The 18,227-nt window shown below is 48.0% G+C and overlaps 1 protein-coding gene and 1 long non-coding RNA gene across 5 annotated transcripts in view; one reads left to right on the forward strand and one right to left on the reverse strand.

The window, feature by feature from the left end:
* The window catches only part of LOC114845909 (C-terminal-binding protein 2), a 64,330-nt gene extending 63,936 nt beyond the window's left edge, over positions 1-394 (reverse strand). For 2 of the 3 annotated variants that reach the window (XM_029134492.3, XM_029134493.3), the window contains exon 1: positions 24-393. The gene's annotated coding sequence lies outside the window, so the exon portion shown is untranslated. Of the gene's footprint in view, positions 1-23 lie in introns of all 3 variants that reach the window. The other variant, XM_029134491.3, reaches the window with a different exon arrangement.
* Positions 147-6,103, forward strand: LOC129603406 (uncharacterized). Of its 2 annotated transcripts, XR_008693228.1 has the most exons (4): positions 147-286; positions 1,389-1,713; positions 1,838-5,112; positions 5,198-6,103. It is a non-coding gene; the product is annotated as an uncharacterized LOC129603406 (long non-coding RNA). The 2 variants fall into 2 exon arrangements; XR_008693227.1 differs by having other exon boundaries at positions 1,838-6,102.
* Positions 6,104-18,227: the final 12,124 nt, after the last annotated feature.

Raw genomic sequence — 18,227 nt, forward strand, 5'->3', positions numbered from 1 at the left:
CCCCGTCCGTAGCGCAGTCTTACCTGGGGAAGGACGTCTGGTCGCAAGTTGAGGAGCCGACTTTGCTCTTCTGGATTCACGCAGCCGTCGTCGGCGGCGGCAGCATCATCCGCGTCGCTTCATGTGCGGGTCTGGAGTAATTGTGGTTCCACCGTATTAATCCCCCGTGCTCCTCGTCTCGTGGAAGCGAGTGGACGGAGCGGAGCGATAACCTGACGGGGCGCGGGCTGCACGCCGCGCGCAGACACGTCCTGTTTATGAAAATACAGCCGAGCGTAAGCGTCGAGTAGGTATCTGTCCAACTGTTTGACTGCTTTAATTCTGGTCCGCTCCTTCTTGTTTGCCCTTCCTTCCTTCCCTCCTTCCCTCCCGCCTCTCTTTGGCTGTAGTCACACTGTCTAACTCTCTTTTTTATATCAAGGCGGGGTCTTGGGTCGTTTAAACCAATGACATAAACCAAGAAGAAGAAGAAGAAGAAGCAGCCCCCCCCCCTCCCCCTCCTCTTCTACAACACACACACACGCGCGTGCACACTTGCTGTTCACGTGCTCGGCACTAACGATGTGGTCAAGCGAGTCTCCTATTTCAGTTTTTTCCCCACATTTTTGTTACACATCACATTAGAATTACAGGAACAATTTCCCGCTCATCATTAATTTTGCAGACCGTTTTGATTCCGTGTGCTTTTAAAAGCCAACCTGGCAACACAAATTAATACGACTGAGCTGAAATGCTGCAGAAACTTCACAAACCTAAAGTACGACGTCATGGCGCGCGGCCACGCGCTCTGATCCCAGTAACCTCTTTACTGTCACCTAGTTCTTGCTCCAGATGGGTTTAATAATGCTATCGGGGTTGTTTATATTTAAAGGGATGAAATTAATTAAATGAATGACAAAAACTAAGGTACAGAAAAATGCATTAGATTGGCTGTGTGTGTGTGTGTGTGTGTGTGTGTGTGTGTGTGTGTGTGTGTGTGTGTGTGTGTGTGTGTGTGTGTGTGTGTGTGTGTGTGTGTGACAAAGAAATTTGCTAAATCAGACCCAGGCCCATTAAAGTCACAAGACTTTTAATGGGCCTCTAATAGGTCACAAGACCTTAATATCCGTACACTGAGGCGTATGTGTCGGTGCTGCTGAAGTCAGCAGTGACTTTAAAAACTGTGTTATTGCTGCAACATTAGCACCCGGTTCACATACATACTGGACAATAATAGTTCTCCTTTGAACTGAAAGCAGTCGCTACTAAATATAGTTTCACTGTGTTGCACGTATTGATTTGACAAGGCTGCATAGGAAAGCATGTGACCTCCAGTGATTCGTGAATGCACAGGGGTCACAGATGACATCACGTGATTGATTTTTTTTCCCCCTCTCTCCATTTTTTAGGAACTTGTTGCACAAAGAACGAGCGTTGATCCGCGTCGCTGCGTTCGTTTCGGCGGAGTCCGGACCGCTTCCGAGATTATTTCACCATCGAATTAGAAGAGGGGGTGTGGATTCCACGCGGCGCCCGCTTGTGTCAGGCTACTGTGAACTCTGACCCCGATCTCCACGCAGACAAATTCGCAGGCCGAGCTCTCAGCGAGTCTCTGAGGAGAGTTGAGCAACATACTGTACAATCCACACTGAGGCCCCCGGAGACCGACGTGTCAATCTCTTGATGAATTATTGAAGACGCACCGCCCCCACTATATTTCTTATATAGGCAGCAGTAAGTGGCTACTCCAGAGAACAGGGACCATGTTCTAATGTGGATGTTTAATGCTAACGCTGTATATGAAGCCCGTGTGACGTTTCTCTATATATATTCAACATTCCACTCTTCTCGTCCTCAGGTCGTGACCTCTATGAGGTTAGCGAGCGCAGCACGGCCATCACGTGAAGGCAGCACACATGCTCTGTTTTTCTATTGAAGAGGCAGGACCTCATTGTGCAGGGATGAAGAAGGGGGGGGGGTGCAGCTCACGCCCCCAACGCGTCTGCTTGAACTTGTGAAACAGCGCTCACAACGGGCTCCTGGCGCGCTGGAGCAGCCGGCTGAAGCCCCCCAGGAGGCTAAGTTGAATCAATTCTGCTAATGATGTTTGTAATTTAGGAGGCTAATGACATGCACTATGAACTGGAAGATTACGTCTAGGAGACACCTCTTAGAGTCAAGTGCTCCAATGATTGCCTTGGAGGATCACAAACACGCACAGAAATGAGGAGATGGTGAAAATGTAGTGCAGGTTAAAAATAATCAAAACTGAAAACACAGGCACTGAGTCATTATAAGACATAAGCAGGCTTCCTAAGATTATAATAATGTACATGCAACTTAAACTGGAATCAACCCAGAAGTTGACCTTTGACCCTATTTGTGAAATATTTCAAAATCTTGCTTCTTGCTCATCTCGTCTCTCAGACTCAGGCCTGAGTGCTCTTGAGCTCCTCGGGGTGGACTGAAGCCTGCTTCCTGTGGGATGAGGATGCCTCTCGGCGTGCGGGATGTGGAGTGTGGCTTTTGCGGATGAGCGGCCGTACATGTGGGCGCACGTGCCGCCGCATATACGTCCCGGCGGCGGCGGCGAGGAGTGGGAAGCTGCGCGGCGTGATATGCATGCGCCGCCACGCTGATATGATTACTCCACAGGCTGCTCCCTGTGTTTTAGGCCGGTCATTAACAACCCATTTGAAGACTTTGTCAATAGGTGCCAAGACAACAAGAAGCAACATCGCCCCCCCTGTGCTCCACACCCCTCCTCCCACCCACTTGCCTTTCTCCTCTCTCATTAATATGGAAATGAGTCACTCATTGTTGTTAAAAGAAGAGAAAGCTGTCATGTCTTTGGTGACAGGCTCAATGGATGTGTTTGGATTGCAGCGACTTGCTGTTTTTCCGAGAGCACGTCTTATCTTTGTTTAGGCAGCGAATCAAAAATGTAAACATCACTTCATTAGCATCTGTCAGGAAGCTTAACGCTATGATTTTTAATACATGGCTAAACCCTCTGAATAGGCAAACAGGCCTTGTTATTCTGTCTCGTCTTTTATCTCCACTTTGTGTAGTAGTTAATTTCTCAAAGGGAAACTTACTTAATCCTCTGCATTTGCTGCCTTCTAGCTCCGCTGGAACGTTACTTGCTTTACTTTACTTTTCTTGCTGGTCAGTGTTTTACTCCTTTTGATGCTTTCTTTTTTGCATCAAGGACATCTGCACAGTGTGGACCGATATTATCTTTACTGGGACATTGGGTACATGCAGCTCCTTGCTGTTGTAGGGAATCATACATGCCGGAGTTCATCACTGAAGTTAAAGCACCTCTCAGATACAGGAGAGGCAGAATCTGCCCCCAAAATAGAGAGACATAAAGACGAGTACCAGGAGGATGTGATAAGATTAAGGTGTGCAAATGTCAGCTCCTCCTCCGGGAGGAGCAACAGGCCGTGATCTGAGCTGCACACGCTTGTGTCAAAGCATCGTGTCAATTTGTGCGTTTTTGTGGAGCAAGAGGGACAAAGATCTACGACACGGCAGTGGGTAAGTGAGATTATTCCCACTGCTGCTGCTGCAGGTACAGTTTAGCATCTCTCTGTAATACGTGCAGACGTGCAGCAGTTTCTATTAACGTAATGAAGACACAGAGGAATGCGTCGCTTGCTGCATCTACCAAGCCGTTATTTGACGTCTAATTCCTCTAAGCAGCGGTCAGCAGCAGCGGTGGGGCTGGAATCAACAGGACTTATTGCAGTGACTCCCTCCGATGTTCCCTGGGTTTAAAATTCATTCGCACGCTTCCCTAGCGGAGACGCACAGAGTTCATGCTAATGATCTGGCTTTATTAAAACTAGACAATACCTTTGGCAGCTTGAAAAGCACAACTAAACAATCCTAATTTGCTACAGCTCCCATTTACACCTCCGTCAGGCGACTTCTCCATAGCAACACGGGCTGAGGTTCTGGTTATCGGAGTATTTGGGCCCATTAGATGTACAAAGTGGATTTCAAGCTGATGCATGTTGGAGAGAACGATCCATGGCCTAAGTAAAACAAATTATAATGGGAGAATAGGAAGAGATTTCACAATTCTTGCACAACCGGAGGACAAACCTTTATCGCAATAATCAGAAATCCATGGATTTGTGGCACTTTAACAAAGAATCTGCAACTTGGTCCACGTTGATTAGACAAAGCTTCCATCTCGTGAAAAGAACACAGCTCAGATGTAATTATGTACAGGAGTCGTCTCAGAATGCTTCCCTTTTAAATCACATTCCTAATTGTCTATTCAGAAGTTGTTCCAGTTGCTCAAGTGCCTTTATGTGAAACAGGGGAGGGGATGAATATGTGTGTAATGCCTTTGCATTTGTATTCCTCTATCCATCTCCCTTTTTGTCAGAACAGTTTCATTTCCATGTCAGTGATTTATGTAGGGAGATAGCAGAGAGTCTGTTAATGGGATATTTCTTTTGCTCTCCTCAGGAACAACATGTCAAAACAGAGACGGGGAAAACAAACCCAAATGCTTGCAGGGGAACAAATTAGGTCTTGTGACAATATTGGGAAAGAAAAAAAACATTTTCAAGTCGTAAACATGGAGGCGTCTTGGATTTGATGTGCGTCTCCTCGTTTAAAAAACACTGGGCTGTAATTGAAACGGAGGCCTTTGCAAGCTGGAAGACGCACGTTGAACCGTCCCTGCTGAAGATGACACAGGAAGTCATGAGAGGAAACAGCCAATAATCGTAGCGATGCGATGTAGCTTACACGCGGCTTGTGATAGTTTCCATCTTCCCTCACCTTCAATTATCTTTAGAGAATATGGAGCTTATATTAGTATGTATGTTTTATTTACTGCAGACGAGTGAAATTCAAACATTTGACATTTTAAACCAATTATTTTTACTACAGGCAATGATATTTTTGTGCTGTGAGTTTATTTTGGACGGAGAGTGCCTGTTTTTTCCTGCAGCCTGCTTTCAGATGCTGAGAGGAGGAGGTGGTGCTCACAGTCTGAAGTGGGTCTTCCACTAAGCACTAACCTCGGCCCCCCTGGCGGACGCTGGGCTCGGGCCAAGGCGGGAGAGGAGAGGAGCGGCGTCCTGCTGAGGCGCCGGGTCTGGTCTGGAGGTAATGGGCAGAAGGGAAAAGGAGCGTTGCCTGTGGCGTGGCCCAAAATGAATTACTGCCATCTTTCTGCTCCTCCGCCTCTCAGTGAGAGCGGAGTCTGGAGGGCCTGATAACAAGGGCACAGAACCACCAACCAAAGCAGAACGGGGGACGCGCCAGCGAAAAAATAATAAAGCTGTCTGGCAGAGTTAATATCATGTCATTTATGATGATTTGGCTGGATGTGTGATGAGGTCATTCTCATTGTGGTGTTAATGTCAGGCCAGACAGTAAACGCGGCCGGTGGCGAAGACCGGAGCAGAGCGGAACAGGACACAAAACAAAATCTATGGGTTTAACAGGTGATTTGCATCTACGGCTAATTTCTGGTGGCCTTCTGGGAACGAAAACAAACCCACAGCTGGAAAACAACACGCGTCACGTCACCTCTGGTGAAGATTTGATCCTCGTAATCACATGTTTTTACGGTGTTTATCCAGGCGGCTGCGAGTCTTGGGGGCGATCTGAGTAATTTCCAGTAAACATGATTTGAATTTCCTCAGGGATCAATACTCCGCTATCATGAATGTTGTGCTGGTTGGTGCTTGTCTGTCGCAGCCTGGGATCGTATGTGGTGGTTCCTGTGGTCAGTAAGATGATATGTGCAACCGTCTCCAGGAGGGGAGGAAGCCACTGATGCTGTTGATCAGCATCGTCTGGTCTCTGATCAACATGAGGTGAATCATATTCACTTAAACATTTTTAATATACAGCAAATTCAATTTAAGTCAGCCGAACTACAGTGAATCACTGTATCGGTGGGAACTTTTCCATTAAAAGCCATCCTGAGTTTGTCTGAATGGGATCTGACTAGCTGATGTGGAAAAAGGGACGGCAGAAAAATGGATGCATAATTAGGTCAAAGCAATAGAAACTGTTGAGTTGCATTTTGATTCATTCCGCTTTGCCCCGTTTGAACGTGTCACCTGCATGCAAATGATTCTCTTTCTTGTCTGCCTGAGAGGTGTGAGTGTGTGTGTGTGGGGGGGGGCATACTTGAATTCATTGATGCCATTGTCTGGTATTAGATACAATCAATCTGGGCAAGTGTGGGGGGGGGGGCAGGATGAGGGGGCCCGCGGAGATAAAACGCGAGCCTCACCGTGGTTGTTCCAAAAACAAACTAAATCCATTCATCCAATTAGGAGATGCAGAACACCCCCCCCCCCCCCCCAAAAAAGAAAAACGAGCTGGACCAGCGCTTCCGTAATAGACTGGACACGATTACAGGCCACATCAAAGTCTGCAGGACTTAAAAACAAATAAGCCAGAGTGACTGGGAGGCACGGTGCATTTGAAGCCAGCTGAAAATATGCAAAACTGTGTACACGGGATCAGCTGTGCATGCATAATGAAAAGCTGCAGCTCGCGCAGGAAAACCGGTGCAAGTTTCGCGCATTTCACTGTGACTGCACACGTGCGATGTTACTTTATCTCATTGTGCACTAATCTGTTAACTACATTAACCGGGAAAAGCAGAATGTCCTGTTCGTCCTTCTCTTCCCCCTTTGGAATGAAGCAACTTCTGCGCTGCTTTGATTAACAGCCGATCCAACCGAGCAAATCCCTCTGTTTGATGGGTGGAGCGCTGTTTGTGTCCCTGTGATGGGGGGGGGGGTCAAGGCGGTCCCTGCCTCACTCCTTGCCTCAGATTGCCACCTTTCGTGCAGGACAGGAAACGAGGCGCGTGCTGTGCGTCTGTTCTGTTCCTTGAAGCTCTGGATAAACTCTCCACCTGCAGGTGAACGGCCTCGCCGGCCTTGCAGACGCACCGCGTCATATAATATTAGACGCTCCTCTCTGTCTTCCGTGAGGGTTGCCTAATGGAAAGGGCTTTGGGATAAACATGTGTTTATACAGAAACCTATTGAGACTCCAAGTCGTTTGCAGCTGTTTCAACCTCAAATATAAATCAATTGATTAAAGTATATGGTAAATAGAGACTAGAAGGGCCGAGTGTGTAGCAGTATGTGAAAGGAACACGGCATCAAGTAGATTTGAAATTCATGCACCGTAACAATGACACGGTCCCTTTGCCCGGTGCACAGACTAGAGAAAGGCTGAGCATGTCTCGGTGCACAGCGAGGCCTCTGATGTCGTGCTGCTGGTAATTTGTCCTGAAACAAGCGGGGAAATATCGCTGCGCTGTCACCGCAGTGTCAAGCCTCACGCCGCGGGACGGATTCCGCTGACACGTCACATCCCCTGGAGGAGTCGCAACCGAGGGCAATTCCCAACAGGCCTCAGCTGGGGGAGGCAGGCGGGGGAGGCAGACGGGGGAGGCAGGTGGGGGAGGCAGGCGGGCTAGGGGAGGCGGCTGTGGGGGGGGGGCAGGCGGGGGAGGCAGGCGGGGGAGGCAGGTGGGGGAGGCGGCAGGAACGCCGTACTTATGAAGGAGTCACAGCGAGCGGCGCTGGGTGTCTCTCCTCCTCCATGCAAGGGGCCACGCTGAGCCACCGCTCACAAATCAATGGAGCGCTCCTCATAAAGGGATTGCTTTGTCAAATTCAAGTCTGTGCAATTTGTGTTCTGATAACTCTGCAGGCTCATGCATGGAATCAATAGCGAAGAAGAGAGAGAGTGCAATTGGATGTGTATCGATTCATACTCAGCTGCATCAGATGTGCAGAATTTGGGGATTGTTAACCTTTGATAATGTGTGCATTTAGATCCATTTAAAGCTGTTTTTCACACCGCAGTCAAGGCAAATTTATTCTCCACGGGAGAAAAAAAAGAGGAGGAAACGGGGGAACGTGGAGGCTGGTAACACAACCGTCCATGCAGTTTACTGCCCCACACAAATCACCCATGCTGGCTGGTGATGGCGATTAAAAGCATAACCTGCAGCGGCTGAGGAGAACCGCCAACAGGAAAGTTCCCCCGCAGGAGGCTGTCGAAATCTCAAGTCGGAATTTAAGAATGGGCCCTTGACTTCATGCATCCGTCTGCTAAAACACTGGCTTATAAATATGCAGCCAGACGAAAAAATGAATATGTAATAGGGGACATTAAAGTTGCCTTTAAATTATAAATGTCCTATCAACATTACTGTACACACACACACACACACACACACACACACACACACACACACACACACACACACACACACACACACACACACACACACACACACACACAGGTGTGTATTGGTGCTATAGTAAGGCATTTTTACGCCTACATGGCAGTAAGAACATACAGTAAGTCAATTAACCCAAAGGGCACTTCTTCTTCCTCCCTTTGTCGCGCTGAAAAAAACCCGCGGTGAAAAATTGCAGCCCGCTCTCCTTTTCGTGGAAAATCATTACACAATCTGAGAGAGAATAGAATATTCGTGCCCAGGCTTGCCTCCTGTTATTGCACCATTAATAACTTTTCCCGCTGCCAACGAGACAACACCAAGCTTGGTTGGAGAGGAGCCGACTAATGCAGTCGGTAAATTAAAACCATCAGCGTTGGTTTTCGTAAGACAGAGCGATCCCTGTTGTCAGAGGTTGAGCTTTTGTTGTTTTTTTTTCTAAATTATTATTATTTCTCTCATCCTCCTACCTGGCGCATCTGTTTGTGTTGTGTTTTTGAAACGATGGCTGCATCCCTCATTCCCCACTGAGCAAACAAACCCTTAAAAACTGCACAGCGCATCAAGCTACTGTTGATGTTCACCTTGCTCTCTGCAGGAATCCATAAAAAAAGTTTGCTGGGAAGAACTTCACATATTATAAACTGCAAAAAAGACGCTGCCTCCCATAAACACTGCATCAATGAATCACATGCAAACACCCCTGCTTGTATTTACAGTATGTCAGGAATTAAAGTCAGATGGAAAACTAAAGCCTTAAGGCCGTTAATCTCACCAATCATCTCCACATACTCATTAATCTTGATTTGATCAAAGAAGCTTTAATAAAGTTGTCGCTTTGTAATTAAAAACAACTACCTAGGGCCTTTACATGTATTTCTCACTGTGTGCATGCATGCACTTTAATTATATAGGATCTGCAGCTCATTATGATGTAGGGTTGTTATAGTAACTAAACTACTGTATGTGCAGCAAGGTCTTTGGAATATAATAAACTTGGCTTATAGAAAATAGATTCATGGAAATCACGGCACGGATTCATGAGAGAGGTCAGATTAAATATTATGCATCATATAGTAAGTTCTCCTCTGTGTCAGCAGTGTAACCAAGCTGCATGCTACAGTGAGGCCACAACTCCTAATCTGTGAAATTGGATGAATTTAAGTTGCCTACCAAATGGGATTAAATTGTATTGGCTGCAGTTTTGTGCGAGGGGGGGGCTTGTGTGAAAGGGATGGATATGCATGTTAGCGTATTAAAGAGACCCCCATACATCTCACCCAGGAAACACTGTGGAGAGCTTCCAGTGGGAGTCAATGGGCTCTGGGAGGCTGAAGTGCCAGCTCCAGAGAGAAGGCTTAACAAAGACTGTGTGGGAGGGCTTCTGCACACTGTGTGCTCACCAAGTGGAGCATTGTCTCAAGTTTTCCCCCCGACCGCCAGCCCACACGTGTAGTCAGCTGCAAACCCGCCACCTTAGATGCACCCAATCACCATGACGCGGCTCGTAAACGGAGGCTGTGACAGTGAGACAATGTGAACTTAACCTCGCTAAGTGCAGGAGGGCGCCGAGCGAGGCACTTAAAACACACTTTAAGAGCAGGGAGCACCACCTGGGCTGCAGAACCAGTGTGGTAACGATGCCTTCCCGGCTTAGGGTCAGGGAGAAGGCGGTGAAGTCCTAGTGATTCTAAGAGGGTTTAGTTCAAAAGTGAATGCTCTGATTTGTCCAAAGCTGGTTCCTTATAGCGGCTCATCCAGGCATCTTCATTTGGAACGCTCCGCGATCATCAGGGAGCATCATGTGCTGAAGTAATTAACTCAAGACACCCAAGGGTAAAGGTGCTCATGGTACACATGGAGGCTAAGCCAGTCAAACTGGGCCCGTAATGAAATCAGACCCGGTCCCTGCGGTGGGTCACACGCGGCTCAGCCCGGTCGAGCCCCGCCGTCAAACAGGCCCAGCGAAGGAACCCGCCGGTAATTACTATTGCTCTTTAATGACGCATTGTGCAACGGATCAGGAAAAGATCATTTTGTGCCGTTAATTCCAGGGGCTGAAAAGTGAAAATATATCAATCACATTTCCTCCGTGCAATTTTAAGATGATTACTCCCACAATGCGTTAATGGCATTAAGAGATTCAAATCTCCACAAATGGACTTTGTCGGTTCCCGTCTCGTGTCGAGTCAGAAAGAACACCGGGCACCGACTTCCAAAAATAATGAGTTTCTCTACTGACTTGATAATTGAAGATATAATGAGGGAGAGAGAAAAGAAGTGTGTGCGTGTGTGTGTGTGCCCCACATATCGTGTCATAGCCCTGGGGGCTGGGCACAGACACCCCCAGCACTGCAACCTACTTTTTACACCCCTCCCTGGAAAAAAAAAACGGCCCAAAGTGTCCTGAGCCCAAATCCAATCTGTTTCTGGTGACACCATTGTCATTTCCACCGTGTTTCCGCCAGCTCTGGGAACAGCTTTGCCACTTCCCTAAATGTGCGGCGCTGTTTGTCTTCGTGCACTAATGTCGACCGCGCGTGCATAAATTGCTGTTAAGTAAACATGCAGACATGAAGCAAATAGCACGTAAACAAATCATAAAACAAGGGGGCAGCTTAATCACGCCGTCGATGCATTTAGAATGTCCCTGGAAATGATTGTTTCACGTCTCCACGTGTATTTTTCAATAATGCACGCGCTGATGCCGAATGGCTTTTTATTTAATATGGATGTTTTATCATCTGGCTGCGTATAAAAGTGAAACGACTCCGTTTGTTGTGCTCGCCTCTTCCCCTTCCTTTCTCGGTGATGCACCTCCATCACGCATATCGCGCCCGCATCTGCATTGTAAATGAAATTGAACAAGGGCACGGCATTAGGATGCAAATTAAAGACCTTCAAAACGCGCGGCGGCGGCGATAGGGCGCGCGGAACCAAGGGGCGTTTAGGAAAGTATTGAAGTTTTGCTTGGCTGCTTTTATGAGGCCCTCGTAACCACGTTCTGCGACCTTTGTCAACACGCTGATCAAATGCATTAGTGTCATTTACAAACGTCGTCTTCTGAGAGAAAGTGTTGTTTCAAACAAATATCGGCTCATTTGAAATAATTGTGTCGTGAGAGACTGAATTTAATCCCCGTCCTCCGGCAGCAGAGGACTGTAAGCGCTTCCCGCATTCTTCATTTTACAAAGAATATTAAAAATACATATATCATCTTCCATCACGGTTGAGATATCTCATTTCTCTGGATGACAGTGCATCTGCCTACTTCCCCATTTGATTTCCTGGCTGGCATTAGCGCGACGCTTCTCACGTGTACAGATGGCGTCTGCGTTAAACTGTGAAGAGCACTCCTTCGCAGATGTACCCTTGGCATCTTTTTATTGTGTTTGCACTATGAAAGCCACGGCATATTACTTTAAGCTCTGCGCAAATATTGACACAGAACCACTTTAAATGTTAGCTCTGCACAGTTATGGTCGTACTATAATTAAAAGGAAGCTGATTACTGTAAATATAATAACAACAGATATTTGCACAGCAAATCCTTTTATGCACTTTAAGATGCAAATGCAACAATATTTTTAGGTGCATGTCCGATCAAACTTCAAGCCGGGGATCATGTTGTAGTGGAGCCACTGAAGACGCAAAACATGTAAAGTATGGTTTTAACAGTGGCAGAAACAATTAAAGGCTGCGTGGGCTTAAGCGACCCCCCGCGGAGCGATCGACAGCGCTGAGGGTGAAGCCGTCCAGCAGACACGGAAAGTACAGGACGCAGTGACAGGGCTAATGGTTTGGAAAATCCTGCTGATGAATGAGGAGAGGAGGTTGTGACTCTGGGCTGCACGTGCGGAGACGTGCTGGAGGTTCGCTCATCCACCGTCATCCACCCGTCTTTGATCCCCTCTGCTCAAATCGCTGCTCCGTCGCCTGTGAATCACTCTCACCCCACAGACAGGGCCGTCGGCCGCTTCGCCAGCCACCGGCGAGCTAATGAAACCTCTCAGCGCTAACAAACGGCGCCGGTGAGGAGGGTTCCGCCTGCGTCGGGTCATTGTTTGATCCGTGGAAGAAAGGACACAATGCGAAGACGCAGGCAGGGAAAAAAGTCTCCGTTTCCTATTAAAGCGCGGTCTTGGCAAAAGAGTAAACAATGCGGCTCCACATACAGCTTGGAGACTTCATGGAGCCATCGCCATGGCAACCTCATTTTCTAGTCATATCTTTAATGAAAAGGTAATGAGAGAAACATAACAGTCCCAACTTCATTACTGGAGTGAGATTCAGCAATAATAAACTAAATCAGAGCGTCTGCCATTGAGGGAAGCGGCAGCAGCATGAGGCCAACTAAGATCAAATATGTATAAATATACATTCCTTCCACGTTTTCTCCTAGAGAAGTTGAGCCATGAGCCGCCAGGTGACATCACCGGAAGTAAAGACTGCCCCAGGCGACGTCATGGAGGAGAGTCAAGAGGAGCACCTCTCACAATGTAAAGATAAATCTGTGTAGCTTGTCAAGATTCAGATTCTGCTGTTTCTGCATTTTGCTTATCAATTATACATATACGTTCCATAGCATACAGTGCTCGCTGCTCGGCTCCAGAAGGAGAATGCTAATGTACAATCCCAGAGGTAGAAAGTGAAGTAGGCCAAGTACCACCTTCTGGTGTTACACTAAGTTTTTCCATTTTGTTACTTTATAGCGTTGTTCACTGAGTTTGAAGAAAATGCTGTAGTTTATTCTATTATTCAGTTTATTTATATGAAAGTTGAAAAACAAACTCACCGACGTACATGTTGACGACTTAAATGAACAAACACAGAGAAGACGCAGCGTCTACACGGAGCCTGGAACATTAAACCCTTTGGTCCAGATCGCGTTTCCTTCTCTAGGAACAACGATCAGAGGCTCAGCTGCTAAGTAACCGCAAAAGATGTGTCTTCACAGTCCCATTACACATCGACCAGGCGAAAGGCACCATCCATCTTGCTTGTTTAATCGAATACGACCTCTTTGAAGAGGTTTGCCCTCTAGAAAGTAAAATGCATCCCCCCCACCCTTCAACACTTTAAGGTAAATACATGTCACATCCACATCCTCCTGTTTAGTCTGCCGTGCCGCCCTCTCCTCTTTACCTTGGGAGCCTTGTGATCCCATCGTGATGACGCGATCCAGCAGCCAGGTGGATGCTCCAGTCACACAGTCTACCGCTCGCCAGCTTAACACCCCCCCCCATCCCTCAGACATCCTCCATGCATAATTAGGTAGGGTCCACTGAGAATAAGAAGTGTGTTTTTTTACTAATAGGAGGATTTTAAAGAAGCTCAGCTTAATGTTGTATCATTGTTTCTACGAGGCCTGAGTGACACAAGACATTGTGTTTTCATTGCGATTTATTTTTAACAATCTGCCTCTGAGTCGGAGCCCACGATTCAAAACGGCCAGTGTTGCGATATCAGAGTCAGCTGAAGGATAACTCACGGCCAAAACATGAAGAATGGTAAGAATGACGCCCTGGGCCGCGGCCCAGATCCGCTCCGAATGCGTTTAAAGATGATTGTGTGGAGCGAGTGGAGTGCGCATTAGCGCCAAAGCCAAGACGGTGCGGAGGGCTCCGTCTCCATGAATGCGTCCTCTCCTCATTGTCCTCGCAGACAGGAGGATCATTACTGGCTGGACACGCGCTCTGGCAGCACCAGCCCTCGTTATTATGCGGCGGCCGACACAGGTTTAACAAAGAGGAATTTGTCTAGCGTTTGTTTATCCGGGGGAGCAGAGTCTGGCAGCGAGCGGCCGAGGCGCTGGAGTACAGTTGGCGGTGGCTGACGTGCCTGCGGCGCCCCCCCCCAGCAGGCCGACCCCCCCACCGCCTCCCCCACCCCTTCACACCGTCGCCCTCTCATGCTCCCCACAGGTGCACAGCCTTTTCTGCCTCCCACATCAAAGACAAGAGACTGAAGTGCACTGTGGCATAGCTTCATCTTCAATTGCAATTGAAAAGACATCGTATTAATTTCCAGTGGTTTTGGACTTTTATTTATAGGTGAAGTGCTTGGATTTCAAAGGCTGACCTTTAGTCCGAAACAAAACTCAGCCACCAAAAGATCTGACTGCATTAACAAAAGAAAAAGCGCCCATTCTGATAAAGTAAAAGTATCCCACTTGACCCCCCCCCCCCCAAGGGCAGGTGAGTTAGCTCCCAGCTAATGACAGTTTCTTTCTACTCACGCTTTGTTGTGGGAGGAGGGCGGCCGTGTAGCTCGTCCTTGACCTTCCCCTGAACCAGCTGCGTCAGGAGTCTGTTGCCGAGGAGATTAAAATCAACGCAGGAGCGAGACCTGGATGGTGGCGCCGCCGTCGAGCCGCCACGCATCCAGCAAAGCGACGCGTGCTGCGTGATCAGACAGGACCTGGGACCTCCTAGAGCACAGGTTGGACCGGGTTACGTGGGAAATGCTACAGGAAGTGGAAGGAAGAGGTCGTGCGCCCACAGATCTGCTCCACTCGTGGCCATACGCCAAGCAGCCGCTGAATAATTGAAGGAATTATCGGGCCAGGGGATGCAAAGCCCCTCAGAAATGTGTCGCGGCCCAAAGAAAAGCCAGCAGGAGCGAGGGTTGAAAATAAAACGAAAGTGTGGCGCCGCACAACCCACGTACGTTCAAAGTTGAAACACAGGGGCTGATGATGCCACAAATGGCAAGCTTTGACTGGCACAATATCAATAGCTGCGAACAGCGGGAGCCCATGCATGTCAGATAAATTTATGATTCCCTCCAAAAGCAGCTCCTCTATTTTCCTCCACTTCAGAAAGGCTGTTTTTGATGTAGCTAGATTTCACCATGCCGTTTGGCGAGTGTCCCTCGCACAAAGAATGTGACTGACGCAACACTAATCTCTAAACAAAGGGACTGGCACAACTACTCTGCAGATTTCAGGGCTACGAGGTGGCAACGTCATTCCCGATTTCTCAGTGCTGCCTCACGAGCCGTTCCACTTTCTCCGAATTCTCATTTAGATCAAACAAAACACTCCGGAAAGGAGGTGAAGTGGTGGCGTTTAAATCCGTGACACACATGCACTCGGGGGACCTCCTTCCCATTTTCTAAACAGGGAGTCATGGCAAGAACTTTTAGATTTGCTGTAATAAGGTGTGACCTACATGGGAGCGAGCCAAACCCAGAACCCCAGCTCGCAGCAAGACTCCTGCCTATTGAGGATTCCAAAATGTAATGCATGAACATTAAGGAGGAGAGAGCTTCTCCTCTGAAGACATAATTCTCTCATGGTTGACACACAACGCTTCCTGGAGCACAGGTTAGAATACACACCACATCCTTCAAGGTGAAAAGCATGCAATATTTATTTTACTGATGCGCTATTTGGTACCTTTAAAAAAAAAACCCTCGGCAGAACCAGCCAGAGGTTGTAACATAATATAATCTCTTTGACGCTGACATATGAAATACATTCCTCCGCTGACGTTCATGAATAATGGCAGACGTTCGCAGGAGAACAACTCTGAGGTCTATTTTCAAATGGGTTTCAGCTGTGGCGCTGCAAAACAACCATCCTGCTGTTTGTTCCCCCGAGCACGTGACACCGGGACGCGTGCGAAAACTGCTCGCAGAGATTAGGATTCGACGCGCCAACACAAATGATACAAATGATGATATTTATTTGTCAGATGTTTTTATTCGAGCGTGCGTCGGCCCCTCTGTGAACTGAATGTGGGGTGAGGGTCACACGCATCCGGGCCTGTTCTGTGTGGGCTGTGTGGGACCACGTAAGGACAACACAGCAGCCCGTCTGCAGAAACCCAGGGAAATAATTACTTATCTTTGTCCTATTTGTTGTGATAATAATACACGAGCGCTTCAGGGATGACATCATCCGCGCGTGTCGTCAAAACGGTTTTATGACGTGAGGCAAAGCTACTGGAAATTACTGAATAACTGAAATTTCTTTCTATTTGATACTGACTGACAGCATGGTCTCATCCTGGAGTCAGATGCTGATGCTTCCCACCTTTGGCATCACTCATCACAATGAGGGCTGCGTCCCGTTGGACGTCCCACCACACCTCACCATTAGCTTCGGGAGCTAAAGTCAAACCTGGAAGCACGCGCGGCCCGGCACCCGCATGGAGCGAGACCCCCCCCTCCCCCGAGTTCAAGCCCATCTGTTCCTGTGGATGTATGAAGGAGGTGGGAGGAGAGCGGGGGATGGAGGGGACCTGCAGACAGCCAGCGATGAGGTGAGATGGGGTGCGATGGGTTTCTGTCAGCGTACGGTCGCCGGTGACAACGTCAGAACCTCAAAGTAAATAGCGTCTATATAATGAGCCTGGATGAATTCAAAAAGGTTCCCGTGTTTTCGCCCGCTTGAACGCTGCCACGGCACGTTCGCTTCCTGTCACTTTCCCAGGCTCCGAGTGGAGGTGGCGGCCGGGCAGTCGCTTCTGTGTGGCCAAGCGTGGGACCCCCCCAACCCCCCCAACCCCCCCCTCTGACCTGCAGCTGCCACTCACTCTGACGTTCCCAGAAAGCCCCTTGTTTTGTCTCCAAAACTCCTCCTCGGCCGGGGGTCAAGAGGTCAAGGTTCAGACTGCAGCGGGTGGGACACATTCCTCTGTCGGGCCCAAATGAGTGGCTTGCCTGTGTTTTCTGAGTGGATTGCTCATGGTACGATAAACACATCCACTTTCACACCCACACTATTTGTGTATCAGGTATTTAGTCAATACCTAAATGCCTCATTATGCATGAGACTACACGAGGCTTAATTACTCCTGCATGATTCGGATTCCTCGTGAAAATGAGTCTGTTTGATACATGGACTATTCCCAGGAGAGGACATGCAATTACTGTACTGTTGATTTGATGTAGAGACTTCTATTTACATGTGTAACCAAGTAAGAGCATAAAGTCAGAGCTCCGCGCTCCGTCATCTATAAAAAAGCGATTTTACTGCCACTTTCGGTCGCATAAAGAGAGATTCTTCTTGTTCACGGCGTAATGACTGCATGGAAGCGCGGGTTTGTGGATCCCAAATCCTATTTACCTCCCTTCGACATGAAAGATCCTGAGTGTGAAGCTCCCCGCTCCAAACTATTTGATGATAAAGCTTTTGAAGTGATGATTCGAACGTGAAATTGAGGAGCTGCGGCGACGACATCACTCGGCGTTTCCTGTTTTAATGCGAAGCTGTCTTTATCCAGAGGCAGGAGAACCAGGAGAGGAGTCGCTGAGGATCACGCGTCGGCCTGAAGTGTGTGTGTGTGTGTGTGATCCATGCATGGGTGCGTTTCTGCCGGCTGAGGTGAGAGGCTGCTTGGTTTTTATGGAACCACTGTAAACGAGCCGGGGCCTTGTTAACGATGCCACTCAGAGCCAAATCTGCTTCTCGGTGGAAAGTCTGGGTTCCACGCCTTTTACTATTATTATAGGAAGAAATGCTGATCCTCCACTCTACCCAGTCTCATCTCGACGGCGGGATCTCTGGCAGCGGCAGCAGATTCGAAACAGAGTGCGACACAGCGAATAGTGAGTGTCCACTGACCTGTCGTTTCAAATGGAAGCATTTCCACAAGGCTCCTCTGTCTATAATACACACACGACAAAATACCTTCTGTGAGCCGCAAAGATACTTGAAAATCCATTTTGCGTAATCGTTCCGTCTGCTTTGGATTCAATCAAAAGGTCAAAAAATCACTTTAGGGCAATTAAAATGCGAAACATCCCAATAAAGATTTAAAGTGAAGGAGCACAGAGCAGATCTCAGCTCAGCCGCTTCTATGTGATGAGGTTGCCCTCTACTGGCTGCTTGTTCCCTGTCTGGATAAAGAAACGCGACATTGACTGTTTACTAGTTATATTGTAAAGAATTACAATAATATAAGGGGGACAGGAAACAACACCCGGTAACAAACAGGTGAAGACGGGTGAAGGTGATCATCAGTGATCAGGAAAACAGAAAACGACATCA

This window comes from Betta splendens, chromosome 19 (genome assembly GCF_900634795.4).
Source record: "Betta splendens chromosome 19, fBetSpl5.4, whole genome shotgun sequence".
Taxonomy (NCBI): domain Eukaryota; kingdom Metazoa; phylum Chordata; class Actinopteri; order Anabantiformes; family Osphronemidae; genus Betta; species Betta splendens.